Source organism: Pseudophryne corroboree, chromosome 2 (assembly GCF_028390025.1).
Source record: "Pseudophryne corroboree isolate aPseCor3 chromosome 2, aPseCor3.hap2, whole genome shotgun sequence".
Taxonomy (NCBI): Eukaryota; Metazoa; Chordata; class Amphibia; order Anura; family Myobatrachidae; genus Pseudophryne; species Pseudophryne corroboree.
In genome coordinates, this window is record NC_086445.1 from 163,438,416 (window position 1) to 163,450,712 (window position 12,297).

A 12,297-nucleotide genomic window follows, 5' to 3' on the forward strand; every position below is an offset into this window, starting at 1 on the left:
CGTCCAGACCTGTTACAACAGGGTCCGTTCCTTTACCCCGATTTAGCGCTGCTGCGTTTGACGGGGTGGCTGTTGAGACCGCCCTCTTAAGAAGAGAGGGCATTCCAGATTCAGTTAAACCAACCATGTTACGAGCTAGGAAGCCGGTTACGGCAGCTCATTATTACAGAATATGGCGTGCCTATATAGGTTGGTGTGAAGCTCAGAAATTTCCGACATCATCTTTCAAGTTATGCCGCCTTTTGTTGTTTCTACAAACAGGGTTAGATGGAGGACTGCGTTTATCTACACTAAAGGTGCAGGTATCTGCTTTGTCAATTTACTTTCAAAGACGATTGGCTCTATTGCCGTCTATACGCACTTTTCTCCAAGGTGTCCTCAGAGTACAGCCTCCATTCATTCCACCTACAGCGCCATGGGACTTGAATCTGGTTTTAGAGTTCTTACAGTCTTCATATTTTGAACCCTTACAGCAAGTGGATATAAAGTTTCTCACTTGGAAAACAATTTTTCTCCTAGCCTTAGCTTCGGCAAGGCGTGTTTCGGATTTGGGTGCCTTGTCATGCAAGGCACCGTATTTGGTGTTTCATGATGACAGAGCGGAACTTAAATCCCGCTTTCTTACCAAAGGTAGTGTCATCTTTTCACATCAATCAACCAATAGTAGTTCCTGTGTTGACAGCACATTCTGGAACTCTGGATGTGGTACGCGCATTACGCGTTTATGTATCCCGAACGTCTTCAGTTCATAAGACGGATACGTTGTTTGTTCTCTATGATGCTGCCAAGATAGGTTGGCCAGCGTCTAAACAAACCTTATCCAGATGGATAAAACTGACCATACGTCAGGCTTACCTTCATGCTAGGTTACAACCGCCTACGTCAGTAACCGCTCATTCCACACGTTCTGTGGGAACTTCATGGGCAGCTGGTCGTGGGGCTTCTACGACGCAGCTTTGCCGTGCTGCTACATGGTCTTCAGTGCACACGTTTGTGCGCTTTTACAAGTTTGATACGTTTGCGGCATCAGCATCTAGCTTTGGCCACCTGGTGTTACAAGTGCCAAACAGCTCTCCCGCCCACGGGGGAAGCTTTGGTACGTCCCAAGAGTACTCCAGTGACCCCTAGTGAATGATAAAGAAAATAGGATTTTGGTACTTACCAGGTAAATCCTTTTCTTTGAATCCATAGGGGGCACTGGACGCCCACCCAGAGCAGTTTTACCTAGTTGTGGTGAGTTCGGAGGATCTTATGGTAACACACTTTCACCGACTGGTTCAAATTACAAGTGCTGGTTAGGGTGTCAACTGTTTAGTTGTCAGTAACGTTATGTGTCAACTTCGTTATTGTCCGTAATGTTATATGTAATACTCTGTCAACCTCTCTATAGTTCCTGTTCGGCTCAGTAAAAAACACTGAGAGGTACTCGGGGATATGGAGGGGTGGAGTGTTCTAAATTTAAATATTCAGTGCTGTTCCTACGGAAGCCCGTCCATATCCCAAGAGTACTCCAGTGCCCCCTATGGATTCAAAGAAAAGGATTTACCTGGTAAGTACCAAAATCCTATTATCAAAGTTATCTTTCTCTCATGGTCCACAGGTTATCCACAGGATAACAATGGGATATGATGAAGTGAAAGCGGATTTGCAACAATCGGTCAAAGTTTTTCCGGCCTCCCAGCAGGCAGTGGGCCCATTCATATATCCCCGCCTCCTTGCTCAGACAAATCCGTTTTTCTCCGGCAGGGTCCACAGGTTATCCACAGGATAACAATGGTATATGATGGAGAGTCAGCGGATTGGCACCAATCAATCAAAGCTTTCTGGCCTCCCAGGATGCAACGGGCCCGTCCATATATCCCCGCCCACTAGCTCAGGCAAATCATTTTTTTGTTTGGTGCGGCAGGAGCCGGACCATGGTCAGAGGGCTGCTGCTTTTTAGCAGCCCTAAGCTTTCTTGTTTTATTGTTATCCTACTAATTTTTGAGTGATCTTTCTAAACCGCGTCTTATACGTACCTTAGAAAGAGTCGCTCCAACAACTCTCCGCCGGGTCGCGACAACGCTTACCCACGAGTACAGTGCTGTTTCGGTGGGTTTCTGTGTCTGATATACTAGCAGGTCTATTAGACGTTACCAGGCTGTGGCCGGAGCACGGGGAGAAGATAAGGCATCGATTCTGCTTAGTAGATGGAATACGGACACAGCCGCACTGTTTTGGGAGGAGACTACCAAACAGTAGCTGACGCAGCTGCCACCACGGGTGCACCAGCGCTAGGCCTTAGGGATCAGAGGCTCCAGGAATAGTATGAGGCCGCGATCCCTAGGGTTGATATCAACAGTGGGGAGTCGGATGCTCTCCTGGTCGCCCCTACCCCCCTGGTTCATGACCAGTTTCTGCCGGTCTCCCGCCATGAACTGTTTCCTCTCTTCTGTCCTAGACGCTACCACGAGGGGACCTGGTCGCAGCATAGGCGGCTCTGTGACTGGTGCTTCTGTGTTCACTAGGTTCAGGGAGCGGCAGTGTACACTAGTAGCGTCTGGATCCACTCAGCGTTCGCTGACGTATGATCGATCATGGAAGCGGGGTGAGTCTCCCTGTATCCCACTCTGTGGAGTACGGGTTATACAGCACTAAAATCTCTATCTACCTTTGAGTACGAATAGTTAGATGAGTGCCTATTGCATATGAGTCTGTATACAATTACGGTTTCTTTCGCATTGCGTCTGAATTCGTAATTTTTAAAATGTTACTGTAGTTTATATACTCATTTCTTATTATACTAATGTATAAACATGCGACTGTCTGCTAGTATGATGCGGACTTTACTATGTTAAGTTTGTCTTGTAGATCCTCAATGCTGATGCATGGGAGGGTCGGATGGATATCATTTTAAAAAAAGTGATTACAGTCACAAAAATTGTCGTACACTGGCAGTGTGGATTATTTATCATGTATAAGAGCGGCAAAGATGAGGACACTCATACCGTGTTTGTTTTGCAAAGCTGATCATGTGCCTCTGATCAGCTGACAGAAATCATGGAAGAGGTTTGGGCTACGCCCAATAAAAAGTTTAGAATTCCTAAGAAATGGAATTCCAATTATCTTCTTCCAGTTGGGGATTGTTTAAAAAGAGGGGGCTCCTAAAATAGTTATGCAAGTGATCTACTTTATCTTTGCTTTCCCTGTCTAGGGCAGTCATAGGGCCAAGCCTTGGCTTCGGCTTAAATGGCAAGGGCAGTGGTTGCCTGGGTTGATGCATTTGAAGGAGATTTTTCAATCAAAAATCTCATATAGCTCATATTAAACAAACAGACTGCAATGATCCTGGAGAAGCAGCATTGGATATGGGCATTATTTCCTCCAGGGCATCAGCCCCAATTATACCTGCAGAGCAGGTTAGCTGGAATGTGGAAGCTGATTCAGAATCTAGAAAGGTTTTTGAATCGTTGTCTTTTTCTGGAAATATTCTTTTTGGTAAAAAAAATTACAGATTCTGGAGTCAGAAGCAGACTCCAAGAAGGTCAAGTTCCTTCCACATACAGTTTTAAACCTAAAGTTCCGCATTTCGGCCTTTTTTTGTTTTTTTTTGGTCTCTAGGAAGAGCGAAAGGAAAAAGCCAACAGGTCTAGGAAGACTAGTAAAGCATTGGGCTACCAGAAGTCTGGTTGGGATCTATAGCTACACCACACTGGATAGACCCAATCCCATCTGATTTTGGAAGCTAAGCAGTGTTGGGCCTGTCAGTACTTGGATGGGAGACCATCTGGGAATACCAGGTGCTGTAGAAAAATAAACCATCAGTCGGATGGTGTGGGCCTCTGCCTGGGGGACCCCAGGCTGAGGGGGGCTGACTTCTTCAGGTCACACAGATCTGGCCCGGTATCTCTAAGTATGATTTCGCCTTCAAGACAGCCCGTCTCGGGTACAGACGAAAGACAAGGCTTTGCAAGAAGCAGTTCAGAAATTGCTTCAGTGAGGAATAGTCATTCCAGTTCCTCCTGCAAACGAGGACAAGGTTTTTACTCCAACCTGGTTTTAATTCGGTAGCCAAATGGGTCTTTTCGGCCCATGCTCAATCTTAAAATGCTGAACAGATGCATTTGGAACCTCGGTTGCACTTGGAATCGTTACATTCCTTATGTTTGGCATGGAGCCAGGGGATTATATGGTATCCCTGGATATACAGGATGCTTACCTACATGTTCCTATACCACTGTCCATCAGTGTTATTTAAGGTTTGCCATTGGCCAACAGCATTTTCAGTTCTAGGTCTTACCCTTTGGGTTAGCCACAGTCTCCAGAGTATTTACTAGGTATATAGGGGTGATAACACCTTATCTCCGCCAGCAGGGGTTAAGAATTTTCCCATACCTATACGATCTTTTATCCTGGCACACAGGGATTGCTCTTACGTCATCTGCAACAGACAATGTGTTTGCAGAGGCACAAGTGACTCATTAATGGGGCAGAAGTGGCTCCAGTTCTGTCACACCGGATCTGAAGAGAGTAATTTTTACCTCTAAACCTTGGATATTTTGTTGAGTCTAGGATTCAGGACTTGCTACACAGTCAAACTGTATCCATTTACGCAGCAATGTGGGTGATGAGTTTGATGGTATCTACATCGACAGGGTGAAGTCTACACAATTCCATTCGAGGTCTCTGCAGCATCTGATTCTTTCCAAATAGCATCTACAGTCACACCACACTGAATATACCCAGTCTCATCGGATCGTGGAAGCTAAGCAGTGTTGGCCTGGTTGGTACTTGGTGGAACCACCTGGGAATACAAGGTGCTGTAGGTATTAATGGATTGCATCACATAATAAAAACGGACTATGGTACTTACGATAAAAGTAAGAAGGTCGTTGGCCTGGCATCCCAGCTGGACAAAGGAAAATTCTGACCCTGGGGAGCAGTATCAGGAAGGTTGTGTTCCCAAAGAAGAAAGTTGTCTGCCGTTAAAGGTTGGAACCTCGGGCCATATACAGGACAGTCTTCAGGGAAAACGAGTCCAGTTTCGTTCGGACAATGCGACGGTAGTAGCGTACCTCTACATCAGGGAGGAACTCGCAGCCGAAAAGTGATGAAGGTAAAGCACATACTAAAGTCGGCAGAACTTCATCATCCAACCTTGTCCGCTGTTTTCATTCTGGGAATCCTAAATGGGGAAGCGGACTTTCTCAAGTCAACACACCATTCAGGGAAGCGAATGGGCTCTACACCTGGAGATTTTCCGGACTCTAGTAAACTAGAGGTGCTTGCCAGAGATATCTCATGGAGTCTTGTCTGAACAACAAAGTGCTCACATACGGGTCAAAAACAATGGATCCCAGAGCAATCTTTGTGGATGCCTTATCGGTGAGATGCAACGTAGAAATCAGCAGCACTCCATTCACTTATAGGTAATTAAGTAAAGCCGGTGCCTTCCCAGTAATATCCATGTGGTGGATATCCATAAACAAATGTAGTAGTCAGCGGCACTCACGGCTCCCAGTCAGGGAATAAAAGAAGACACAGGCGTTGTATAGTCAGTCAACGTTTCAATGTTATTCAAGTGAACATTTTCCTCAGGACATAAAAAAGACAGTAACAGCACATACCTTTATACCTGTCTGAAGTCCTCCATGGCGCCCGCCGTCCGTCGTGTCTCAGTCCATCAAAGATGACGTCACGGATACGCTTACTTTCAGTGATCAGGGTCTTCACCGCCATCAACCCGTTCCCTCCTGCTTTACCAGTAGTAAAATCCTTTTTAAACCCCCATAAAACCGGGTGTTTCAAATGCCTGGGTTGCACCACATGCAACCATATGATAGTGGGCAATAGCTTTAGCCATCCCTACACTGGAAAGCGCTATAAGATTCGCCACAGACTCACATGTTCCACCAGATTTGTTGTATACCTACTTAGTTGCCCGTGCGGCCTACATTATGTAGGCAAGACGGAATGCACCTTTAAGGAACGCATGGCAGGGCACCGCACTACCATTAGAGCAGCGTTATCAACTGGGAGAAGCGACCAACCGGTCGCACGCCACTTCGTGAATACTAAGCATTCACTTGCTGTACTCAAACATCAGATCATTGACCATGTCCCCCTCTCCCCTTAAACGGGGTGGTGACGGGCCTCATTTTACTTAAGGCAGAAGCAAGATGGATTTTCTTGCTTGATACAATGTCACCTAGAGGACTTAACGAACACTCTGGTCTACACTGCTTTCTTTAAATCTGAAAATACGTAGCAACTCCTTACCCCTTTTCCTTCAGGTCTCTTATACCAAATGGGCTTCTTTTAATTTATTTGACTTCATTGCAGTAATAACTACAGATATTTCTGCTAGGTTACTAGTCAAATATACCCTGTTTCCTTACCATATTAGCTATAAGCCCTTATTTAGCAATAGCTGATTATGCATTATGAGCAGGGCATATCCTCATTTCCATATTTCAGTTCTGCAGAGTAAATAACCTACTTCAGATAGCATTTAAAAATTTATGAGAAAAAATATGCATAAACTCCAATCCGTCGGGATTGTGACCATATGCAGCTCCTCCATGTATACTTTCTAACTTTTCATCAATTTGAGACAATAATGATGTGTTAAGTACTATTAATACTAGTCTTGTTTATTATATTGCATGTATGTTGTTTTTTTCACACAGCGTTTGCTGTTAATTGTTAACACAGGTGTTCTGATGTTCTCCGTGACGCTGCGGCCGGCGCGTATCCGTGACGTCATCTTTGATGGACTAAGACACGACGGACGGCGGGCGCCATGGAGGACTTCAGACAGGTATAAAGGTATGTGCTGTTACTGTCTTTTTTATGTCCTGAGGAAAATGTTCACTTGAATAACATTGAAACGTTGACTGACTATACAACGCCTGTGTCTTCTTTTATTCCCTGACTGGGAGCCGTGAGTGCCGCTGACTACTACATTTGTTATCGGTGAGATGAGACTTTTCTTCTGGCTTATGTGTTGCTCCAATCACCCTATTACCCAGGGTGGTGAGAAAGTTAAAAGAGAAAACCAACAGAGAATGGCAATGGATGCTCCCCTTCTGCTCACTCAACGTCCAGACCTACTGACGCAGGGTCTTTGGTATCACAGACACCTGGATCGACTGTCTTTGACAGCGTGGCCTTTGAAAATTCTATCCTGAAGGCAACAGGATATTTCCAACAGGTGATTCAAACAGTGTTCAGAGCAAGGAAACCTTCCTTAGCTCGCCTTTATCACCAAATATGGCAAGCCTATATTCATTGTTGCAGTGAAAGAAAGTTGTACCCTAAATCTTTCAGAGTTTCCGGGGTCTTGGCATTCTTTCGGGCACGAATGGATAAAGGTTTGAAGGTGGCTTCCTTGAAAGAGCAAGGGTCGGCATTGACTGTAGTGTTCCAAAAGTAAATGACCAACTTACAGGATGTGCGTACTTTTTCCCAGGGTATGCTGAACATTCAGCTACTGGTTTTTCCTCCTACAGTGCTGTGGGACTTGTGTTAGTCCTCAAAGCCCTTCAAGTTGCCCATTTGAACCACTTATTAAAATGGATCATTAATGATTTTTCTACTAACTACGGTGTCAGCTAGAGGAATATCAGACTTGGGGGCATTGTCATATTGTTCCCCATTTTCTGTTTTGTTTTTTTTAACCAGATAAACCAGTTCTCAGAACTAGATCTGGGTATCTTCCCAAGGTGATGACTAAGTTCCACCTTAACTAAGACATTGTTGTCTCGGCTTTTCAGGCTCCAGGCCCTTCTGCGGGAGATGCATCGCTGGACGTGATCCGTGCATTAGGGATCTACGTGGATTGTACCAGTGCCATCAGAAAAGCAGATTCTCTTTTTATTCTCTATGAATTTCACAAGAGAGGATGGCCTGCTTGTAAACGGATGCTGGCAAGATAGCTTCAGATGATTTCAGAAGCATATTCTTTAAGCTGATCTCCCTATTCTGGCTAATGTCTCTGTTCATTCTACTTGTAAGGTAGGTGTGACCGGAGAGACTAACCAGCCACAGGTGTAAATGGCCACAGCACTGAAGGGGTTAACCCCTAGTGCCCGGCGCCATTAGGAGGACAATGGGCGCTTGGCGCCACTTTTAAACTGTGCACTGGTGCTAGGCGCCATCTTTAAATGTATTGTGGGCGCTAGGCACCGGGTATTTCAAAATATATTTAATACTGTGTTTTCACCATATTATGCTCTAGGCACAGTTATAGGATTGCACATTTACATTGCATGCAAAATAAATGCAAGCACTTAGAAGGAATGTGTAAGCTGTGTTGGTTTTAAAATGCATTTACGTTTGAGGACAAATGGCCTTGGAAGCTTCTCACCTAGGAATTGAGATGCTGATGACCCTGGCATGTGTGATGCAGATTGTTTAATTTGCAGTATAAGAACGTTGTCTATATGTGAGAGGATGAATGTAATTGAAATGCAAGTTACATTTACATTTGTGAAACAGGAACATGGTAATCAGATTGTGTTTGGGAAAGCACACTGGTTTGGTTATATATGAAGCGGAGCAGAAATGTGCTTTATCTAACTCTTAACTTTTGAAATGTAACTTGTATTTATTTATATTTTCTGCGATAACCTGATTGGTTGGAGAAGACAGGGAGGACTTACCCCCCTGTGGTACTGTGTGTAGAACTGAGATAAAAAGAGGAGGCCTGTGAGCTTCCAAGTGTAATTGTACCATCTTCATTCTGCTGGAACATCTTGCTATATGCTGTTGCCCCTAGCAATAGGGAAAAGTCTTTAAGACTATTATTGAGCAAATAAACATCATCTACCTCAAGAAGATTGCTTCATCTTGTGACCTACAGGGTTATGCCAAACATAGCCCCGTCCTCCGGCTGTCCAGGGAAGCACCTAACGTCTCCAAGTTCCGCCTTCCGCCAGCTACCGGTAGAGGCCTAGCAAGTGGCTAGTGGGGATTCGTCAACACCACACAGGTGTGGTAAGGCAGCGTGTCTGCACATATAGAGCAGAACTGTGGTTTACAAACGCCACGGCAGGTTAGGAGTTTGGTGGTGGCAGCATAAACCCACCCACAGCGCAGTGGGTGGAGTCAATAACAGGCGGTTACTGACGGTAAGCGGGAATCCCCTATGTGGTTAGGTCCCGTGTGACCTGACCTTCCATTCTGTGCACAGGAGACGGGACGCGAAAGCTGTGAGTGCTTTCGTACGGAACCGTCCTGTCACAGAAATTGGTGGCATAGCGGTGGGATCATCCCAGGCGGCTTTTCAGTCACCCGATTGGAGAAGCCGAGTTACTCAGCAGAGGAGTAACTGCAGCGCAGGAGAACGCACAAGATGACGGATTTCATCGGAACGTCTAAGGGCGATCTGGAGATCGTGTGCCAGGAGAAGGGTGTGGATATCCCTTTCAACGCGTCCAGAAGCGTCATGAAGGTGGCGCTCATGAGCTTGGAGGAGTCCTATCGGGCGGAGGTGGAGAGCACTGACAGCGTCAGCATCGCAGAGGACGGCCAACCAGTGGACCTTCGTACGGAACCGGTGAGACCCACAAGCCCCGCCCCTTCTAGCAGCAGCCATGTTTCCCAGCAATCCCTAGCAGGGCCAGGATCCCAACGTCCCAGGGGGGGAGGCCCGGATACCCTAGCTGATCGGCTAGCGGAATTGGGGGGAAAGGGCAACGGAGCAAGAACGCATGCTTGTCATTCGGATGTGGCATGCGGAGTGGGCATCACAAGCCGTGATACCCCGGGAGCCGTTGACCACTGCTGTACACAGATCGGGACGTATTCAGTTTGCCAAGTTTGCAGACAGTGATGGGGACATTGATGGACATTTACAAGTTTTTGAGAGGACTTGCAGACTACATGAATTACCCAAATCGGAGTGGATGAGACACCTTGTGCCCACTCTGCATGGAGAGGCCTTGGAGGCCTATCGAGGAGTGGCCACGGAGGACTGTGGGGATTACGACGAAGTCGTGAAGGCCCTCCTCCAGCGATTCTTCATCACTCCAGAGTCTTACAGGAAGAAGTTCAGAGACTTGCCCAAGAATCCTAGCAGCACCCTTGGGTAGTTTGCCACCCAGCTGCGGCAGTACGTGGTGAAGTGGGTGAAGGATTCTGAAGCCACTACATTGACCTGATCTGCAGGGAGCAGTTCTATCGCAGGTGCGCACCAGAAGTGAAGGAGTGGGTGCTAGACCGGGAGCCACCCAGCTTAAAGATGGCTGCCCAGTTAGCAGACAAGTATGTGGCAATTCGGCCACACGGGCAGAAGCGCCCAGCCAGCTCCAAAAGACTGTACCACCAGGGGGACACCCCTCTTCAGCTCATCACCCCCAAAGACAAGCATCTTCCAACCCGGGTGCTCTTGGCCAGCAACCGCACCGCAGCGTCCCTGCAACTGATCAGAGATCATCGGTGCCACGACTGGAGAAGTGCTACGGCTGTGGGAAAATCGGATATCTGAGGATGAACTGTCCTGCATCCCAAGCACCCCAGACTCGTGCCCCAAATCCGAGTGCTGGAGTCATATTTGGTGATAAATACGAGTCAAGGAAGTTTTTCCTTGCTCTGAGCATTTGTGAGAATCCTCTAGACCTCAGTATATAGATTTCAAAAGCCACGCCATCAAAACAGTTGATCCAGATATCTGTGATAATCAAGGTCCCTGTCTTAGTCTGGGCATAGAGGAAACAGGAAAGGTATTCAGCATTTTCTGCGGATCTGTGTACCAAGACCTTCTGGGCCAAGCCGGGGCTTATTAGGATCCCAGCATCTTTGTTGTATTTTCCTCACTATCCTGAGTAGCAGGGTTATTTGAGAAACCCATAAGAGAAATAAAATTCCCATTAAAAAGATATCCACAAAGATCACTTCCTTTTGTTCCTGACCCGATTATGGCTTTTGTTGTTCAGATGGGACACCATGAGAATGATCTCTGGCTAAGCCCATTTGTCTACCTGAGTCTGAAATTACTTTAGGGTGCAAAGCCCATTCATTTACTTGAATGGCGTGTCGACTGAGAAATCAGCTCTTCAGTTTAGGACTCCCGGAACAAACCCTGAAGACAAGGCTGGAAGATGGAGTTCTGCACATTTTAGTATGTGATTTACCTCCTTCCTTGCTATTTATCTGCGTGTTCCTCTCTGAAAGTTGAGGTACACTACTGCCCTTTCCTTGTCCTTGCGGATCTGGACCGATCTTCTTTTAGGAATGTCTTGTGCCTGAATCAGGACCCAGTATATGACCTGAAGTGCTAACAGATTTATTAGCAGGCACCTTTCTTCTGTGGTCCATAATCCCCAGAATCATAATTTTCCGGAAAATGGCCTCCATAGCCGTGAAGACTTGTATTTGTTGTCAGGATTTCCCCACCTGATATCCAAAAAGAAAAAAGTATCCTCTGATCTAGATGGAAGTCTGTAGCCCCTAGGCTACTACTTAGCTTTTTTTGCCAGTACCACGTACTTGTTTGTGTACTGTCCATCTGGCCCCTCTACACACCCCCTGGTATTCACATATGGTCTTGCGCTCAGAGAATTTAACCAGGTACAATACTGCTTAACTTCCAACATCATTGAGATTGGACATATCCAGTGTGATGCGGCCTTAGATGGAGGTGATGCTGAAAAAGTCTTGAGTGGAATTATGCCCACTCCACCATGTGTATTGTTAACACCATCAAACCCATCATTCGCATTGCTGCGTGAATCGATATTGTTTGGCATTGTAACCACTCTCCTAGCTTTGCCTTGGATATATTGTTCAGAGGTAACTACTTTCTGCAAACTCGAATTCAGTATAGCCCCACCATGAGTTATGTTACGGAACCAGAGATTATCCCATTTCCGAACCACCCATGCCTCTGCAGACAAGTTATTTGTATGTTGTAGATGACACAGAACCTATCCTGTATTTGTGTCAGGATAGGAAGGTGGTCAAGGTATGGCTATCTTCTTAACCTCTATTAACAGAGATAAATTGCCATAATCATTTTAGTACTCTGGGGCTGTGGCTAACCCAAAGGGTAAGGCCTAACTGAATTTTTGCTGAAGGATGGTAAACCTTGAGATAATACTGGACAGTGTTATAGGAGCCTGAAGGTAAAATTCCTGACTTATCCAGCAATACCATGTATTATATTGGCTCCTCACCCAACTATGGAGTTGTCTCCACGTGAACTGTTACCCAAGTTTCTCTGTTTTTGAAATTGATAATGGGGCGAGGGATTGTTTTTGACCCAGGTGGGAATAAACCCTCCATTGTGCATGGGTTACTGGAATGACTATTCCTGAC

At 46.0% G+C, this 12,297-nt stretch overlaps 2 pseudogenes; both read left to right on the forward strand.

Annotated features, from left to right (window-relative positions):
- Window positions 1-3,673: 3,673 nt before the first annotated feature.
- LOC135052668 (5S ribosomal RNA) lies at window positions 3,674-3,791 on the forward strand (annotated as a pseudogene).
- A 902-nt stretch (window positions 3,792-4,693) lies between these two features.
- LOC135052329 (5S ribosomal RNA) lies at window positions 4,694-4,808 on the forward strand (annotated as a pseudogene).
- Window positions 4,809-12,297: the final 7,489 nt, after the last annotated feature.